The sequence below is a fragment of the Chelonia mydas genome, chromosome 1 (genome assembly GCF_015237465.2).
Source record: "Chelonia mydas isolate rCheMyd1 chromosome 1, rCheMyd1.pri.v2, whole genome shotgun sequence".
Classification (NCBI taxonomy): domain Eukaryota; kingdom Metazoa; phylum Chordata; order Testudines; family Cheloniidae; genus Chelonia; species Chelonia mydas.
Genome location: NC_057849.1, coordinates 337,812,449 through 337,833,464, shown reverse-complemented (window position 1 = coordinate 337,833,464; position 21,016 = coordinate 337,812,449). Strand labels below are relative to the sequence as shown.

The 21,016-nt window shown below is 43.4% G+C and overlaps 1 long non-coding RNA gene across 4 annotated transcripts in view; it reads left to right on the top strand.

The window, feature by feature from the left end:
* The window catches only part of LOC114018684, a 293,307-nt gene extending 274,473 nt beyond the window's left edge, over positions 1-18,834 (top strand). For 2 of the 4 annotated variants that reach the window (XR_006283232.1, XR_006283233.1), the window contains 4 exons: positions 3,489-3,564; positions 7,563-7,677; positions 13,476-13,537; positions 18,628-18,834. This is a non-coding gene — a long non-coding RNA (uncharacterized LOC114018684). The remainder of the gene's footprint in view (positions 1-3,488; positions 3,565-7,562; positions 7,678-13,475; positions 13,538-18,627) is intronic. The other 2 variants (XR_006283234.1, XR_006283236.1) reach the window with 1 other exon arrangement.
* The last annotated feature ends 2,182 nt before the right edge of the window (positions 18,835-21,016 follow it).

The window sequence follows — 21,016 nt, the reverse complement described above, 5'->3', positions numbered from 1 at the left end:
GAGGTAATATCATTTGTTGGACCTACTTCTGTTGGTGGGAGAGACAAAAATTTGAGCTTACCTAGAGACCTGAAGAAGAAATCTGTGTAAGTTTGAAAGTTTGTTTCTCTCACCAACAGAAGTTGATCCAATAAAAGATATTACCTCACCCACCTTGACTCTCTAATATCTCTTGACCAATGTGACTACAATAAGACTGCATACAAAGGTGCCGACTTACTAAGGTGTCAGGGGGTGATCGACCGCTGCTCCAGGCCCCGCCCCCCACTCCATCCCTTCTCCGAGCCCCCACCCCACCCCGCCTCTTCCCATACTGGCATAGCTAGGATAGGAAAACTGGGTGGGCTGGCAATGACGGGGGGCCGGAGGGAGGGGAGCCCACCTCCCCAAACTCCCTCCAGCCCGCTCTTACTGCTCAGCAGGCACCCAAAGATGAAGATACCTGGGGCACACAGGCTGCAGGATGTACCCATGGGAGAGAAGGAGGCCCCCACCAGGGCTTGAGCTCCCCCTGCCCCTCCAGATCCCGGCTCAGTGTCCAGATGCCCGGCCGCAACCCTCTTCTGCCGGTGCAGCAAGCTGCTGCCCTGGTCTCTGGCCCCATTGCTAGCCCCACCCAGACCTGCCCCCACGAGGCACACTCCAGACGCTGGGGCCGGAGACCAGAGCAGCAGCGCGTGGCACCAGCAGGAGAGGGAAGCGGCTGGTCAAATGGACACTGAGTCAGGGTTGGGAGTCCCAGCCTGTGGATTTGGGGGCTCTGGCCCCGATTTGGGTGGTCCTGATTGGATGCTAAGTGGATGGGCCATGGCCCATGTGTGGCTATGCCCACCTGCTTCTTTATGCCCCCTCCCCCTCCTCTTCCCCCCACCCAGCGCCTCCTGTATACTGCGGAACAGCTGATCCATGGCAGGCGAGAGTCACTGGGAGGGGGAGGGAGAGAGAGGCGCTGATCCGTGGGGCTGCCAGTGTGTCCTGAGCACCCACTGTTTTTTTCCCCTGGGTGTTCCAGCCCTGGAGCACCCTCAGACTCGGCGCCTATGACTGCATACATCAAAAGCTCTCAAGACAGATAAAAGTTGACGGGAGGAAGGCTGGCCTATCTAGAGGTTAGAGCCCTGCCTTGGAATGCTGTGACTGAGGTTCAATTCCTTACTCTGCCACAGAGCTTGTGTGACCTTGGGCAAGTCACTGAACCTGTGTGCCTCAGTTCCCTAGCTTTAAAATAAGGTTAATAGCACTGCCCTACTTCACAGGGGCATTGGGAGGATAAACACATTGAAAAATGTAAGATGCTCAACTACTATGCCAATGGGGGCCCATGTATGTACATAAGACAGGTGAGGCGCTGCTTAAAAAAAAATACAGTTGATCTCATGGAGTGTAATGTAAGAGACTCTTTCAGAAATACCAGTCAAGGGTGCATTTAATAACCATTTTGCATTTACTACATTTAACAAATATTGTCTTCTTGGCCTTTTAAAAATATATATATTCACAAACCACCAACTCAGATCAGTTCACATAAAGTCCAAACTGGCTGTGAAGTGTCAGGAATATAAACAAAGTCATTTGTACAGTATAGCAATACAAGAGAAAGCATTGAGAATTTCACTTCCCTAATTCAAAACAGGGTGTGGAGAATTCACATGGAGACACACAATGGATTTTTTCCCCTTGCATTCTGGTTAGGGTTATAAAATGCAGTTAGCTTTAATCTGTGATGCACCCAAAAGCCAAAGCAATGGATGCTCTGTGGGCCCGCTGTTCAGAACTGGTTTTTATTTGTGAATGAGCAACCTTTGAGTGTGAAATCCATCTGTGTGCACTATTGTTTGCTGCACATCAGCCTGGCAGACCTGAAGTTCTTTCCCTGCTTGTCAGTTAAAACAGCAATGGCCCTTTACTGTACATAGACAAGTACTGTACAAGTGTTGTGGGTTTCCCTCGAGAACGATTTTAAGAGGTTTGAATCCTGCTGAGATTTTGATCTACCAGCTGCTTCAAAGAGGTGATTGAAGTCTCTAGGGGAATGTGCTTTTAGCTTTAAGGGAGAGCGAGAGAATATGCCCACAAGACATTTCTAAACCTGCATACCCTTTAGTTTGAATCACCCCGACAGCTTGTGGTAAAGCGATGTGGTTAACTATTTCAGGTAAATAGCTTCTCTAGAAGCCACAGTCTGCTACTAGATTGTTAAAGCATTTGCCTTGTACAGTGTAAAGCTGTAGGAGCACTGAAAACGTTAAACGGTTCAGATCATTTGTACACAATGGTTCTCTTTATCTTCTTCCTCCCTTTCCTCCTGTGTGCTCACTCACCCTCAGCTTTCACTAAGGCAGGAGGGTGCAAAGAAGGAAATGAAAATGAGGAAAGCACCAGTAGGTGACAGGGAAAGTAAAAAGGGAGCATGTGGAATATGATATTCTGCACGGGGTTTAGAAATTGTTGATCTCCATGATTTGAGGTAATGTCAGCAAGGCTTATCTTGGGAATCATGTAGGAGGCAAAAAGAATTAAAGCCTGTCTCGAGCTTGAGGGCCTTTCCCAACCCTTCTCCTCTGGGGGGGGCAGGTGGTTGCATTATTGTTTATTGTCAGAGGTGGTGGGGACAGAAATCTCATCATAGCAACCTGTGGTATTAAAAGAGAAACAGCCACTTTCTACAATGTTTGTGTTTGTCTGTCTTCTCTGGCTCTTTCTTTATGTACCCAAGGCCCTCTGTCCACTAAACACCCCCTTTTCTGGGCAGGATTATTTCTCTAATGGCTCCATCAATTAATCACTTGCCTTCCTAACACAGCACCACATACCAAGGTAGCCCTCCAGGTACTCGCAAAAAGAAAAGGAGTACTAGTGGCACCTTAGAGACTAACCAATTTAAGTCTCTAAGGTACCACTAGTATTCCTTTTCTTTTTGAGAATACAGACTAACACGGCTGCTACTCTGAAACCTCCAGGTACTGAATCCCATCCTTGAGTGCCATAAGCTTCAGGCACCTTGAGCAACTAATTCCAAAACTTCACTGGGCCAATGCATTCATCTAACATTGGCCCTGCATCGGAGCCTGATCGTGGCTCCCCACCAGCATTAAAATGACCCATCCTAAATAATTCTAATCCCAAAAGGTTTCAAGACACAAAAACTTCTTTGCTAGTCCTCATCCATCCTCCCACCCACAATAGCCTCTGCTGGTGCAGCTCCCAGCATTGTCTTACATGCTGCCCCAAGGAGTTTATGAAGGAGCTATCAAGAAACTCAGAGAGATTATAAAGATGGATGGTATGCCCTGACCTGGAACACGGCATTTAGTTCTCTCATCCTATCTCAAAAAGGATATAATAAAACAGAGAGAGTTCAGAGATGGGCAACAAACACATGAGGTACTTGTTTACATAATGATGCACAATTAACATGTGGAACTCATTGTCACATGATATTAATTGAGCTTATCAGGAAGTAAAAAAAGGATCTGTCATTTATATAGGTAGAGAGACAAGCATGTGGTCCAGGCCATTGTCAGAGACAGACTGCTGGACTTGGTGGATCAGTCATTTGTGGAGGTATGGTAATTCCTATGTAGAAATATACTTTCATTTAGAATTCACCGTAATATTTTAACAAAATCTTTTAAACAATCTAATCTAATGTAACCACTGGAAAATGAGCCAGCTGAGGAAATACATTATCGCTTCTACAGGCAAACAGAAGACTGGATTCTTTGCATGAAATATGGAGGAGAGTAATCTATCAATATTTACAGCACATCACATACACATACAGAGCATACATCATAATCCGTTTTTTAAAAGAACACACTTTATTCACACTTCAGTTTCATACAGGCCTCCAGTGGTCAGAGTGAAGGTTAAAATTTCTGTTTGTAGCTGGATTGCAGAACTATACTTATTTTACTGGAAATGTGTGCTATGAACACAATGGATTATGATGGAGAATTCTGCCTGGGTGTCATTTGCTGATGCCTTACATATTGATTGCCCTGCTTTTAACAGATGTGTTGGTAGTATTGTATTTAGGTTAGCAATCTTAACTTTCTCACAATGCAATTTAAAAAAAAAATTCTAAGGTTCGCTCATTACATGCAATAGAATATGAAATCAGTTCTGGCAGATATATAAATCGAGGCTAAATATCAATTGTATTTTTTAAATTATGTAGTTATTTAAATTCTCCAGGTACAGGTATACACCAGCATGTTAGAGAAATGTCACTTTTAATTTTAAAATGGCATTATTTTCAAATGAAATTCACATTTTTAGATGTCAAGACTAAAGTAAATGAATTTGTATTATCCATAGAATAATGCGAATTTGAAGCTTAATGTTTATTGGTTGTTCTGGTGGTGTACTGGTTTCTTTTTTGGCTGACACACACCTATTGAATAGGGCTGAATGAAGACTCTGCTTTCCATAAACTGCTGTTAATTGATTGATTGATTGGTTGACGTAACTCCATTTCCTAGATTTTGAATGTTTGAGTTGGCATTTTTTGTACCTAGCAACCTTCACTGTTACATAACAGTGTTTTTGTGCTGAATGTCCTGTTTTTCTGAACTCTTAAATGACACAATTATAGATATACAGCTTATGGAGACATCAAATTAAACTTTCATTTGCTTTAGGAAATAAAATATTAAATTAATATTAAATTATTCCTGCTAAATAATTGCCTTTCAGTACCAATATTTACACAGGTCAAAACCTACCAAATTTGAAAAAAGATTTGATTCTCAAGTGGCATTCTAGAAATTGTCTCAGGAAATGTGAAAAATGTCCCATAATTGCTTTTTTAATGTAATTCTTTTACAATATTTTTGACCATTGTAATTGGGAGTGACCAGTAAACAAACTGGTTGTGTATAGTTCTGTGTTTGGAGATAGTGTTATTGGATTTCATATTGCCAGGCAGTTGCAGGAGAAGCCAGCTGGGCTACTCCCTGGCCCATGTTCACTGGGCTCCCAGAACTGTCACTCCAACTGCCATTCCCAACTGCCATGGAACCTTCTGGCTCCATGGTAAACAGGAGTTGGAAGAGCTTCTCCCCATGGACCTCTGAGACACACTCGCATGGCACCATCTGCTGACTAACTGGTCTGAAAAATACCAAGGCACAACTCAAACAATGCGAAAGGCCCAAACGCTCCACCTAGAGCCCAGCCCAAATGTACAGGCTGTACCCAGAGTTATTCTGTGGAGTATGAAAGGAGGGGAATCCTTCCCTGAAGCTAAGCCACCCTTAGCACTGCAATGGCTACTGCAAACTAACCCACACCCAGCTGTACCGTTGGAGGGAGGTCAGGAAAACCCAAACAGCAGCAGGTCCTCTACCTTTCCAGACTACTGTACCCCTTTCAGAGTCTGATTTGTCTTGTGCACCCCCAGTTACACCTCACTTGGAAAATACTTGCTTACAAATTCAGACATAACATACAAAAGTATTACAGCATACTATTACTGAAAAATTGCTGACTTTCTCATTTTTATCTTATAATTATCAAATACCTTGACTGAATATAAATATTGTGCTTACATTTCAGTATATAGTATATAGAGCAGTCAGTATAATATAAACAATTCATTGTCTGTATGAAATTTTAGTTTGTACTGACTTCGCTAGTGCTTTTTATGTAGCCTGTTGTAAAACTAGGCAAATATCTAGATGAGTTGATGTACCCCCTGGAAGACCTCTGTGAACCCCGGGTTGAGAACCACTGCTCTCTGTCCTCCATAGTGGCACATAGGAAACTAGCAAGGAGCAGCCCTGCAGCACACAGGAGGTGCATGCCCCCTGCATGGCACCCCAAATCATCTCCCATCCTCCACGGAGCAGGAAAGTCCCGATTCCATTGCCAGGGCCCCCTATGCACCTTTGAAAGAGGAGGCCCCTGAAGACGTTTGAGAACTCTTCTAAAAGTAGAATTTTAAATGTACCTTCCTTATAACATTTTGCAAAGAAATCCCAGGGGCTCACTATCAGGTATTAGGAGCTCTCACTTAATTGCTATTTTTGGAGACTAGATACTACAATGAGGCACATTAGTGACAGGTAGATATCTCATTAGACAATAGATAAAGCAGTATATACTGTAAATTAAATCCTATCCCCATTGCAGAGAGAAGTAAAACCGAGTGTTATAAATGAGATGTAACCAGATCAGGCAGCAATCTAGTTTCTCTCATCTGTAAAAAAAACCCCAGGTATCCCATAGTGTTCTATATACTAATGTGAGAAGTATGGGGATAAGCAGGAAGAACTCGAAATGCTAGTAAATAAACACAACTATGACATAGTTAGCATCACAGAGACTTGGTGGGATAATACGCATGACTGGAATATTGGTATAGAAGGGTACAGCTTGCTCAGGAAGGACAGGCAGGGAAAAAAGGGAGGAGTGTTGTCTTATACACCTCTACCCCGATATAATGAGGTCCAATATAACGTGAATTTGGATATAACGCAGTAAAGCAGCGCTCCGAGGAGCGGGGCTGCTTTATCTCGTTATAGCTGAATTCATGTTACCGCAAGCGGTTCCTCTGTGCCCCCCCCTTACTTGCTGCAGCCCCCCCCGCCCCAGCTCACCTCTGCCTTGTCCCACGAGTGTGCCCCCTCCCTCAGGGGCTGGGGGGCACGGGGAGGGCTGCAGCAAGTAACCGGGGGAGGAGGGGGGAAGGCGCAGAGGAATCGCTCCCCACCCCAGCTCACCTCCGCTCCACCTCCGCCTCCTCCCCTGAGTGCACAGCCTCCGCTTCGCTTCTCCCCCCTCTTCCTTCCTTCCAGGCTTCCCGTGCCAAACAGCTGATTGGCGCGGCAAGCCTGGAAGGAAGGGAGGGAGAAGCGGAGTGGCAGCGGCGCGCTCAGGGGAGGAGGTGGAGGCGGAGCGGAGGTGAGCTGGGGCGGGGAGCAGTTCCTCTCCCTACCCCGATATAACGTGGTCTCACTTATAAGACAGCAAGATTTTTTGGTTCCTAAGGACTGCGCTATATCAGGGTAGAGGTGTGTATTAAAAATGTATACCCTTGGACTGAGGTTGAGATGGAAATAGGAGAAAGACTTGTTGAAAGTCTCTGGGTCAGGATAAAAGGGGTAAAAAACAAGGATGATGTCATGGTAGGGGTCTACTACATACCACCTAGTTACATTATTTCCCAGTAACAGTGGCCACGTCCTTTATCTGGCTGTCAGTATCTCTACCACCTGGGAAGGTTAGATCTGAATGTTAAACCCTTCTCCCACCATCCTCTGAGTTAAAGAACTAAAGAAAGACAGAGAGAGTGTTGTGCTTTGAAAACAGAACAGATAGTTTAATTGGGATAATTAACAAAAACAGGGGAAAGGGAAGAATAAATGCATAAAACCTTAAATCAACAACAATTGTGATTGCCCCCAAAGTAGGCTTAAAGCCCAGGCCCAATACTAACTGTTGGCCAACAACCTAAATAAAACAAACTAACAAAAATGTACCCCAGAAACTGTACTGTTTCATGTTGGGTGATGGACGAGAATCAGATGTTGATGGTAAGTATCTGCTTCACTTGCTAGATCGCAGGACTCTGGATCTTCGACTGCCGGACGCGGACTGGCACGGGCGGAGGCAGGAGGAGCACAGAGCCTTCATGGATGACTGGACCCAGGAACCACAGCAGCTGGAACCAGGGTAAGACTCAATGCTACAAGCCTTTTTATTGTTGGAAGGATCAGGAACTGTCTAAGGATGTCTTCGATGCCCATGCAGACCTAACAGGTACTCGGCTGCCTCTCTAACGGACAGGACCTGCCGTCCGTGCGCGCAACCCTTATATAGTCTGTGAGCGCGTGAAAATTCTAAGCAGAGTCAGTTGAGTTAGTTCCATGGGTGATCATTTATTCCCGGAGTTCCTTCATTAAACAGTTGCATTAAGCCCCTAATTAACAACAAACATTAATTTACCCATTACAATCGTGCATATATTAAAACACAAACATATAAACTGGTAAACCATATTACAACCTAATCAGGAAGGAGAGGTGGGTGAGGCTTTTTTTAAACAACTAACACAATCATCCAAAGCCCAGGACTTGGTGGTGGTGGGGGACTTCAGCTACCCAGACATATGCTGGGGAAATAACACAGCAAAGCACAGGTTATCCAACAAGTTCTTGGAATGTATTGGAGACCATTTTTTATTTCAGAAGGTGGAGAAAGCTACTAAGGGAGAGCCTGTTCTCGATTTGATTTTGACAAATAGGGAGGAACTGGTTGAGAATTTGAAAGTGGAGGGCAGCTTGGGTGAAAGGGATCATGAAATGATGAGTTCATGATTCTAAGGAATGGTAGGAGGGAAAACAGCAAAATAAATACAATGGATTTCAAGAAGGAAGGCTTTAGCAAACTCAGGGAGTTGGTAGGTAAGATCCCATGGGAAGCAAGTTTAAGGGGAAAAACTATTGAAGACAGTTGGCAGTTTTTCAAAGAGACATTATTAAGGGCACAAGAGCAAACTATCCCACTGCATAGGAAAGAGAGGAAGTCTGGCAAGAGACCACCCTGGCTTAACCAGGAGATCTTCAATGATCTAAAAATTAAATAAGAGTCCTACAAAAAGTGGAAATGAGCTCAAATTACAAAAGATGAATATAAACAAATAACACAAGTATGTAGGGACAAAATTAGAAAAGCCAAGGCACAAAACGAGATCAAACTAGCTAGAGACATAAAGGGTAACAAGAAAACATTCTACAAATACCACTAGAAGCAAGAGGAAGATGAAGGACAGGGTAGGCCCATTACTCAATGAAGGGGGGAAAATAATAACAGAAAATGTGGAAATGGCATAGGTGCTTAATGACTTCTTTGTTTTGGTTTTCACCAAGAAGATTGGTGGTGATTGGGCATCTAACGTAGTGAATGTCAGTGAAAATGAGTTAGGATCAGAGGCTAATATAGGAAAAGAACAACTTAAAAATTACTTAGACAAGTTTGAGGTCTTCAAGTCACCATGGCCTGATGAAATGTATCCTAGGACACCCAAGGGCCTGACTGAGGAGATATCTGAGCCATTAGCGATTAACTTTGAAAAGTCATGGAAAATGGGAGAGATTCTAGAACACTGGAAAAGGGCAAATATAGTTCCAATCTATAAAAAGGGAAATAAGGACAACCCGAGGAATTACAGACCAGACATCTTAACTTCTATACCTGGAAAGATAATGGAGCAAATAATTAATCAATCAATTTGCAAACACCTAGCAGATAATAAGGTGAGAAGTAACAGTCAGCATGGATTTGTCAAGAACAAATGGTGTCAAACCAATCTGATAGCTTTCTTTGACAGGGTAACAAGCCTTGTGAATGGGGGGCGGGTGTAGTGGGGTGGTCACCCACTCTCTGGTCTGGAAAGGGTCACGGCCAGCCCTGGGAGAGGGCTGGAGCTGTGGGCTAAAAGCTAGGCTGATTGGGGAAGAAGCCACAGCTGGGCCATGCCCCAATCAGACCTCAGCTGTCCCTGATAAAAGGGCTATGCGCCAGGAGCTAGACATATTCTCCCTCCAGCTTCAGAGGGAGAAGGATGCAACTGCTGGGGAGTTGAGGGTGCAGGCAACCAAGCAGAGCTAGGGAAAGGCGAGAGGAGCTCCCTCCTGGCAACTCCCCAGGCTGCAGGCCTTGTCAAAGGCCAAACCAGGTACTGGGGTTGCAGAGGCTGCAGCCCAGGGGTTAGGCAAAGGCAGCAGGTCCAAACACCCCTTGCCAATGATGAATGGCTTTTACACTGTAGTCTGCCCCAGTGAGCAGGGGCTAGATGGTGACTGGCAGTAGCCATAGCCTGAGGCGAGGTGGGGATAGAGGGTTGGGGGTTCCCTGGGGAGGGGAGACCCAGAGCTGTGGGGTTACTGCAGGGGGAAGAACCCTCCTGTAGAGGGGCACTGGGGTCCGGGAGGGACACGGGGGCCAGTGGCAAGCGGGACATCGGCCTACAGAGGGCGCTCCGGGGCAGCAGAGCTAATTCCCAGGAACACCAGCGGGATGCACCGTGCTGGTGAGTCACTTGCCTTGCTACAGGGGGGGAAGTGGTAGATGTGGTATATCTAGACTTTAATAAAGCTTTTGATACTGTCTCATGTGACCTTCTCATAAACAAACAAGGGAAATGCAATCTAGATGGACCTACTATAAGGAGGGTGCAAAACTGATTGGAAAACCATTCCCAGAGAGTAGTTATCAGTGGTTCATAGTCATGCTGGAAGGGCATAACAAGTGGGGTCCCGCAGGGATCAGTTCTGGATCTGGTTCTATTCAATATTTTCATCAGTGATTTAGATAATGGTATAGAGAGTACACTTATAAAGTTTGCGGACAATACCAAACTGGGAGGGGTTGCAAGTGCTTTGGAGGATAGGATTAAAATTCATTTCTCCAGTTTGTCCAGATCATTTTGGTCTGAAGTAAATAGAATGAAATTAAATACGGACAAATGCAAAGGAAGGAACAATCAGTTGCACACATACAAAAATGGGAAATGACTTCCTAGGAAAGAGTACTGCAGAAAGGGATCTGGGGCTCATAGTGGCCCACAAGCTAAATATGAGTCAGTGTAACACTGTTGCAAAAAAAGCGAACATCCTTCTGAGATGTATTAGAAGGAGTGTTGTAAGCAAGACACAAGAAGTAATTCTTCCGCTCTACTCCATGCTGATTAGACCTCAACTGGAGTATTGTGTCCAGTTCTGTGTGCCACATTTTAGAAAAGATGTGTACAAATTGGAGAAAGTCCAGAGAAGAGCAACAAAAATGATTAAAGGTCTAGAAAACATAACCTATGAAGGAAGACTGAAAAAATTGGGTTTGTTTAGTCTGAAAAAGAGAAGACAGAGGGGACATGATAACAGTTTTCAAGTACATAAAAGGTTGTCACAAGGAGGAGGGAGAAAAATTGTTTTTCTTACCCTCTGAGGGTAGGACAAGAAGCAGTGGGCTTAAATTGCAACAAGGGAGGTTTAGGTTGGATGTTAGGAAGAACTTCCTAACTGTCAGGGTGGCTAGGCATTGGAATAAATTGCCTAGAGAGGTTGTGGAATCTCCATCACTGGGGATTTTTAAGAGCAGGTTGGACAAACACCTGTCAGGAATGGTCTAGAAGATAATACTTAGTCCTGATATGAGTGCAGGGGACTGGACTCAATGACCTCTCAAGGTCCCTTCCAGTCCTATGATTCTATACATTAATAGTGAATAACATACAGTCTTGATAGAAAAACTATTCTTGAATAAACTGTTCTCTGTTTAAGGTCTATGTATAGCACTTGCTTGGCTCCAGTCCCCTGAGAGTTAGGGGTTAGTCCATGAACTGCAGCAGCTCTGGATCTAACACTAGAGAAATCTGGGGAATTCAAGTGCCAAATATTAGAAATAATGGGAAGGGAAGGACAGAGAAAATTTGTGCATCCAGATTCCTAAGGGAATGGGATTCTTTCTGTACAGATGCACTGGTATTACAAGTGGATTACACAGCAGATATGCCACTCTCTATCTGACCTAATCATGGCTTCCCCCCGGCAACCCAACACTCAAATTCCCCTCCCTCAGTGTCCCAGATACAGCAATCAAGTACTTCATACCATGCAGTGTTGCCAACTAGTGGCCACATGTACTCATTACACTTAATGCATCCTTTATTCCTAGAGAGAGTCACAGTGAGCCTTTGCTTGACTTCCTTTGTTCTGAGGGCTTGTACACATTAGCTCTTACTTTAGTATCAATTAAGTCACTCATGGGTGTGGAAAAGCCACCTCCTGAGCAACATAAGTTACACTGACCTAAGCGCTGGTGCAGACAGCACTATGTTGGCAGGAGAAAGGTGTACGAGACCTTTCCAAAGGAGCCCCTCTTGAGCTGGAACATCATCAGTGTGTGTGTGTCAACCTACCCATACCTGTCTTTAAAAGGAGGAACAAAGATGACAAGGGGAACTATGGACCTGTCAGCCTAACTTGGATACCTGGAAAGATACTGGAACAATTATAGTAAACAATCAATTTGTGAACACCTGGAAGATGATAGACTTAAGGAACAGCCAGCATGGATTTATCCTGAACAAGTCATGCCACACCAACCTAATTTCCTTCTTTGATGGTGTTACTGGCCTAGTGGATAAGAGAAAGCAGTAGAAGTGAGATATCATGATTTTAGTAAGGCTTTTGACACAGTCCCAGATGGCATTCTCATAAGCAGACTATGGAAATGTGGTCCAGGTGAAACTACTATAAGGTGGGTGCACAACAGGTTGAAAGATGGTACCCAAATAATATTTATCAGTGGCTCTCTTTTCAAACTGGGAGGGCATTTCTAATGGGGTCCTCAGAAGTCAGTCCTGGGTCAGGTACTTTTCAATATTTTCATTGGTAATTGAGTGGAGAATATGCTTATACCATTTATTGACAACACCCAAGCTGGGAGAGGTTGCAAGCGCTTTGGAGGACAGGTTTAGAATTCAAAACAACCTTGACAAATTGGAGAAATGGTCTGAAATGAAGATGAAAATCAATAAACACAAGGAAAAAATCAAATACACGACTACATAATTGGGGAACAACTGGTTAGTCAGCCTCACTGCTGAGAAGGAAATGAATATGAGTCAATACTATGATGCAGCTGTGAAAAAAGACTAATATCACTCTGGGGTGTATTAACAAGAGTGTTGTATATAAGACATGGGAGGTAATTGACCTGCTCTACTTGGCACTGGTGAGATCTCACCTGGAGAACTGGGTCCTGTTCTGGGCACCACGCTTTAGGAAAGATGGGGACAAATCGGAGAAAGTCCAGAGAAGAGTAACAAAAATGATAAAAGGTTTAGAAAACCATCTATGAGGAAAGGTTAAAAAAGCTTAGTCTTGAGAAAAGAAGACTGAAGAGGGACTGATACCAGTCTTCAAATGTGCTATGGGTTGCTATAAAGAGAACTGTGATCAATTGTCCTCCATGTCCACTGAAGGTAGGACAAGAAGTAATGGACTTAATCTACAGCAAGGGAGATTTAGGTTAGATATTAGGAAAAACTTTCAAGCTGTAAAGGTAGTTAAGCTCTAGAATAGGCTTCCAAGGGAGGTTGTGGAATCCCCATCATTGGAGGTTTTTAATAACAGGTTAGACAAACACCTGTTAGGGATGGTCTAGGTTTACTTGGTCCTGCCCCAGTGTAGCAGAATGGACAAGATGATCTCTCAAGGTCCCTTCCAGCCCTGCATGTCTCTGATTCTATATCTTTAGAAGTGTAGTTTTCTAAAGCAAGGCCCCCAATCACTGCCACTTTAGGCAGGATTTTCCCAGGTCTGTTTTTGTCTGTCTATTTAAACATGTGACACCCATTTGCAGTAATGGAACAAGTGCAACACTCTCCCTAGTTATCTAAAATCAAAGTTATTCTAAGTCCTCGAGCCATGTACTGTTATTCTTATGCACCCTCTTTCTCTTTTCAGAAAAATGTCCCACGGTCCCACATGTAACTGAGCTTGCTGAGTTCACAATCAAAAGATATGTGGTAGGTAGTAATGGGCATTACATCTGTGAAGATGGGTATAAAAGGAAACCCAGGCAGAGTGGTCTTATTGACTGTAAAAATGAATCTGGGAACGTCCACTAGTTCTACAGATTCTTTCAATGTATTATTAATGGTAGGTATAAACATGGGATTCTTAATTTCCTCCTATGGAAGTACATTGATTTATGTCAACCAATTACGCTTTTGCATTACTACCTTTAATTTCTTACCCACGCAAATCTCCCACTACTGTCCCATTGATTTCCACTCACAGTACAAAACCTAATATAAATAGAGATATGGACATGGAATTAACATAGGAACATAGTACCAGAGCTCACCTCCCAGCTCACCAGGTCCAGTCCCCTGCTATCACAGGCAACTCCATCATATAATCCTGTTCATACATTTATCATCAGCTGAGACAAAGTATTTAACAAACCTACATAGTTATTTAAACATTACCTGCAGACCTATAGAAACTCAACAATGCTGGGCTAGTGCGTGAGAATCAGAAAGAGAAACTCTCCAGTCTAGTTTCACTCTCCAAGCTGAATGAAATTGAAAGAGTGAAAGCAAACCACATAGAAACTAGACTGATAGGGATTCATAAGATACTGGCTAAAGTAACAGATGAGTCCCTACTACCCTCCCATTCTGGACATCTGTCATAAATATAAAGGGAAGGGTAAACCCCTTTAAAATCCCTCCTGGCCAGAGGAAAAATCCTCTCACCTGTAAAGGGTTAAGAAGCTAGGATAACCTCGCTGGCACCTGACCAAAATGACCAGCGAGGAAACAAGATACTTTCAAAATCTGGGGGGCGGGAAAAACAAAGCGTCTGTCTGGGTGATGCTTTTGCCGGGGACAGAACAGGAATGGAGTCTTAGAACTTAGTAAGTAATCTAGCTAGATATGCGTTAGATTATGATTTCTTTAAATGGCTGAGAAATTAAGTTGTGCTGAATAGAATGAATATTCCTGTCTGTGTGTCTTTTAGTAACTTAAGGTTTTGCCTAGAGGGATTCTTTATGTTTTGAATCTAATTACCCTGTAAGGTATTTGCCACCCTGATTTTACAGAGGTGATTCTTTTTTACTTCTATTAAAATCCTTCTTTTCAGAAACTGAATGCTTTTTCATTGTTCTTAAGATCCAAGGGTTTGGTTCTGTGTTCACCTATGCAAATTGGTGAGGATTTTTACCAAACCTTCCTCAGGAAGTGGGGTGCAAGGGTTGGGAGGATTTTTGGGGGGAAGACGTTTCCAAACAATGCTTTCCTAATAAATAAACCCAGATAAACGTTTGGTGGTGGCAGTGGAAGTCCAAGGGCAAAGGGTAAAATAGTTTGTACCTTGGGGAAGTTTTAACCTAAGCTGGTAAAAGTAAGCTTAGGAGGTTTTCGTGCAGGTCCCCACACCTGTACCCTAGAGTTCAGAGTGGGGGAGGAACCTTGACAACATCCTTGAACACTGGGGTAGTTTGCATCTGAATCTATAACCAAACTTCTGCTTAATCAATCAATCTAGGCATTTTTACCATGCTCATCATCGTGTCTGAGCAGTCTGAGATGCAGGCCAAGCTCTGAAATTACAGGATAATAGGAAAATTTCTGAATGGAATTATCTATTCATTAGAGATATTTATATTTATTTTCTTAGGACTGACTGTGAGTTTTGCAGTGTAATGAGTGTAAAGACACTATTCCTGTTCCGTGGAGCTAATATTTCTAAAACCATACTAATCAATTCAACCTAACAATAATGCACCAGAAATCCCTCTTGACCTGCTTCACCAGAGCTGATATTCTTATTAGTGTACAGGCTAGTTGCTACAGGTGAGTCGTCTAGCTTGGTCTACTGTACTGGCACAGGAAAAAGCATGATCTCCATGTAGGACACACTCTGTTCCTGTTTACACCAATGGGGTGAATTCAGTGGGACTGCACAGACATAAGTGAGGGTGTCATCAAGACCAGTATCTGGAGAGTCATAGATCATGTATATTACCAAAGATATCACAGCGTTAGCTGCCCCCAATGAATGCAGCCAACTTAAGTTCACACTTCAGTGCAATGCTTTTTCTGCTTATTTTTCATTTGCTCATATCTTTTTTGCGGCTGCTTGGCTTTATTCTCTTCAGGCCACAGTAGCCACCTCACACCTCTTGACCTATTTAGCAGCTGTTTGGACATTTGTTTTGATGTTTGCCTGGGGACCATTAGCAATAAGGCAAGGGGATTTTATCAACAGGTCTTTCTCCAACACCTTGACCCCATCACATGGTCATTCTGGTTTAAAACACCGTCTCTCCTGGTGCAACCACAAAAGCTATTTTTTGAATATTTCAAGTTAATCTAGCTCTGATCTGGTACAGAGAACATGACACTGTCCCTGTGATACAAACCTAAAAACACATGAACACATTTAGTTGTGAAACTGTTGCTCTTCCAACAAACTAAAAGGGAGGATTTAGGCTAAAAAATAAAAAACAAAAATCAGGAAAATTTCCCAGTGCTGAGATGCAGGGTATTAGGCTATGGAATAGTTTCCCTAGAGCCATAGGAAAGCCCTGTTTCCTGAGACTGTTAAACAAGACTGGACAAGACATACGAGCATGTTCTACAGAGTGTAATTCTGCATTGACCAGGGTTGGGCTCAGGGCTTAATTTGTAATGAAAGAGATGCTGGGGCTCAAGCAATGTTTTTACATTCATAACTGATGCAATGAGCCCAGAGGTGCCGGAGCCCTGCTAAGCCCAGAGGTGCCGGGGTTCAGGCCTGGCAAGCCCGGGCACAAATTAAAACCTGGTTGGACTGGACAATCTGATGGAGATTTCCCATTCCTAACTCCTACGATTTTATAAAATATCATCTTGTCTAACAGAAGAGATGAAACAATCTTCTCCACGGGGATCACAGATCTACCCAGGCCTTCATGTCAGTCAGAAAAAGAACAAGGAGCAGAGTTACTGAGAACCCAGTAGCCATGGTCCAGTCTGACATGAAAGGTAAAATAAGTACTAATCATTAATTACTGTAACATTTCGTCCACTGACTTCCATAGGAGCAGAGAAAGGCCAGTGATGAGTGTTTCAAAAATCCCACCCTTTAGTGTTTTGTATTAGGCAATATTTTGTAATCATTGATTCAGAACCAGTTGCTACTATGTGAGCTAATGGCAGTGTTCTTATATCACCCCGAATAATTGGGAGTGTCTGGTTTTCCCCGCACAGGCACATTTTGTGTCAGTGCAAATTGCACTGATCTGATAATAGCCACAGTGGGGTACAAGTAGTATCTAGCTAACTGCCTGCCTCCTTTGGATCTCTTAGGTTATTGTGGGATGCCCAGGCCCATGCAACATGCCAGAGCTATCGTGACAGGATATCCCATGGAGCAGGAACTGCATTTTAACTGTCTGAGTGGTTATAATGCTTGAACGCCCCCACCCTCCGACACCAGCATATGTAAGGATGACAGTGGGGAGATCTGGACTAGGGTAAATCTGCAGTGCATTAATGACAGCAAGCATGGAGAAGAGTCAACACAGCAGAGTCCCCAAACGGGTGTGAGGGGGTGCACTGGTACTGACTAGCCCCTGATGAATGAGGTGTTTCCTACTTTTCCCCTACCCCCTATATAGGTGCTAGGCTCTCGGAGCAGAGTGACTGCTGTGGAGAAGGTTGAGCTCCATGTCCGGGGTCAGTGAATTGGATTGAATCCCAAGCCAGGAAGATCTGTTTCCTTGCTGATTATATGACATACTTTTATTTTACTTGTTTATAAAAACTGACCCTTAAAGGAAACGCCTTGTTGGCTATAGCTTTTGTATTGCTGCCAGATCGTTCCATGGACTTTTGCAGGACCTTTCAGATGGGAAATCTGCATCAGGAGTGTCCATTCCATGGACAGTATCCCAGGCACATGGCCAAGGAATACTCAATAAACCCAATTACTAAAGTAACAACAGGACTCTTGTATCTCAATCCCTGAGACACCCAGAGCACCACTTTGTAAATCACTCCCCTGAGCTGTCAGCTTCTTGCCCGAGGCAGGAAGGGATCACCACAAAAGGACTCAGACATGCCAACTAGTGGCTAGACAATGGAGCTGACTTAGTTAGTTAGTTATCAGAGTCCCTCATCAAGCAACAGGACTTGCTATGTGTGCACTTCCCATACGTTATCTCCGGCAAGTCTCAGAATGGGTGTTTTGTGGATGTAGACAGCATTAGGTGAGGTTCTTGGCCTGTGTTATGCAGGAGGTCAGACTAGATGATCATAATGGTCCCTTCTGGCTTTAAAAATCTAAGGATCTATAAAAACTCTATCAGGTGAGTTAGAAAGTATCCTCTTCCTATGCAAGGAAATAGGAACCATGCTAAGCCTGTCTCAGCTGGAAGTGCCTCACTGCATATCTTAAAGGATGATATTTAAAGCAACTGGCTACCAAAGCATTCAAAAAATTAGGAGCTGAATACGACAGATGATGCAAAGAAAGAATTACATCTTCCACTGTCACCAGGTAGAAAGATAACCACATCCATTTGGCACTCAGGGGAGCTCTATGTAGCTTCAGTGAGAAGCAGGGGGTCCAGAGTCACAGTTCTCCACATCAACTTGGCCCACAGTCCCAGAATACCTGGATGTTTTTGCTAAAATATTTGGCAGAGAAATAGTTAACAATATTGCTATTTAAAGCCCAGTTCTGCTCCCTCTGAAGTCCATGTGACAAATCTAGCCTTTAATTAAAGTGTCTCTCTGGGAGAGCTCTCACAGCACTGCTCTCTATGGACTAGAGGCAGGTGGCAGTTTAAAAAACCTAATGTCATTGACTAACAGTAGTCGCGATGGGTCATCTAATTGAGCTGGGGTCTGGCTGGAATTCCAGCAGGTGCTACAAAACAGATTTCTCTGTCCTTGTGCAGTAGATGCACTACAAAGCAGATGAGACAAACAATCTATCTGCTTATCTTGGGTTGAGATCTCCAAAGCCACCTTTTTTAGCCACAGGTAAAAGCTACAGGAATAGAAAGACATTGCTCTGTCTCATTAAAGTCAGTAAAACAAGAATATTTCTCTCTTTTTAGGTGTAATTTTCCATCTGTGATGCTTCCTGCAACAGGTACCCTGGAAATTCTTCATTAATGGAGTTAACTCTTCCTTCACAAAAGTGGGCTTTCGGTTTTAAATTAGTGAACTCTCCTCAAGAGAATCAACACAACCATGCATCTGAAGAAGTGGGTTTTTTACCCATGAAAGCTTATGCCCAAATAAATCTGTTAGTCTTTAAGGTACCACCGGACTCCTCGTTTTTGTGGATACAGACTAACACGGCTACCCCTATGATACTTAACACAACCAGATTTAATGAATGTTTTGCAGAACAATCATTCTCTACTAATATGTGACAAACGTAAATTCCCAGGAGGGAGATGAGTTGCTTAGGGGAGTCATGGGGGCGGTAACGAGGAGTAAATAGGAAGCCATTAAGAGAAGGAAATGAACAGCACCACAGATGTTTACCATGGCAGGAGCATTGGTATTCCAGAATTATTTTGCAATCACTCATCCATGGGCTGGATACTGTCCCAATGAACTTAGTGAGAATTTTGCGATTGACTTTAATGAGAGCCAGATCAGACCTCTGGATCTCTCTGATCTTTGGTCTCTCTGACCTATCCATCTGAGCTCTGCCAGAGTAAAGAGCATTGCGGTGGTGCTGAGATATTACTATGCCCCTCTTTATGGGCTAGAATGTTAGTTCATATCCCACTTCCAACAACTATTTCTCTAAATGAACTTTAGGGAAACCTTCTTTCCTTTAGAACTGTAGTAATCACTCTGGTATTACAGACAAAGCCATCTGCTAACAGCTTTGATTTTTGGGGTCTTGATAGCTTCTGTCACTACTGCCTTCCTGATTATTGTCTTCATTTAGGGTGGATCATTGTAAAGAAACAATAGCAAGCAGCACTGCATCAGGGTTTTGCAGCATCCCATTCTGTCACCCCCTCTTGCTAACTGGGTTTGTGGGGCTGTTGAGGGAGAGGTAGTCAGGAAATATGGCTTGCAAATCTTCGGCACCCAGCTCTATAATTCCATCTCTTCTAACCCTGAAGATACAGTGGGCCTCTTGCCCTGCGTCAAAGGAAATTGAGGCGTTGATAACAGCTAACTAGCAATGCTCAACCCAGATAAGGCAGAGATAGTAGTTATAGGATGGAGGAAACAAGATACTATATCAGAGTCCCTTATAAATGTCCATCTCTTTTCCACCCAAGGCTTGTAGTCTGATATCCCTAGCTGTTAGTGGATTTTCAGGTGATAGTGGCTGCCATATGTCCCTCTTATAACCTGAATTTGGCAAGGAGGCGTGTCCTCTGCTTTTGGAGGAGATATATGGCCAGTTCTCCATGCTTTTGACATCTTAAGGTTAGATTTCTGCAGTGTGATCTGCAAAGGGCTGCACCATCAAGCCATTTGAAAATTGCAGCCAGGACTGCATTCCATGGGTAGTCTCATCCAGAAAGCATGTTGCCCCAGTGAACCATTCTCTGCACTGGCTACTAACTGATTTCCAGTTTAGATAAAAGATAAATATTATCACTTTCAAATTCCTTTATTTAAAAAAACAAACATGGAATTGATCACAAACCCCATCTCCTTTTTTCCCCTCTATAAAGAGACTTTCAGTGAACTGCTGCATTCTAACCCAGGCCTGTGATTTTAATAACAGAATCACAGAAATGAAGGGCTGGAAAGGACCTCAAGAAGTCATCAAGTCCCCCATAGTGTGGCAGGACTAAGTAAACCCTAGACCATCCCTGACAGGTGTTTGTCCAACCTGTTATTAAAAACCTCCAGTGATGGGGATTCCACAACCTCCCTTGGAAACCTATTCCAGAGCTTAACTACCCCTTTAGTTTGAAAGTTTTTCCTAATATCTAACCTAAATCTCCCTTGCTGCAGATTAAGCCCATTATCTCTTGTCCTACCTTCAGTGGACATGGAGGACAATTGATAAGTCCTTTTTATAGCAGCCCTTAACATAGTTGTAGACTCGTATCAGCTCCCTCTTCGGTCTTTTCTTAAGACTAAACATGCCCCCCCCTTTTTTTTAACTTTTCGTTTTCATAGGTCAGGTTTTTTAAACTTTATCATTTTTGTTACTCTTCTCTGGACTCTCTCCAATTCGTCCACATGTTTTCTAAAGTGTGGTGCCCATAATTGGACTCAGTTCTCCAGCTGAGGCCTCACCACTGCTGAGTCGAGCGGGATAATTACTTCCCAGGTCTTACATACAACACTCCTGTTAATACACCGCAGAGTGATATTAGTCTTTTTCGCAGCTGTGTCATACTGTTGACTCATATTCAATTTGTGATCCACTATTACTCCCCATATCCTTTTCAGCAGTGACTAGCCAGTTATTCCCCAATTTTGTAGTTGAGCATTTGCTTTTTCCTTCCTAAGTGA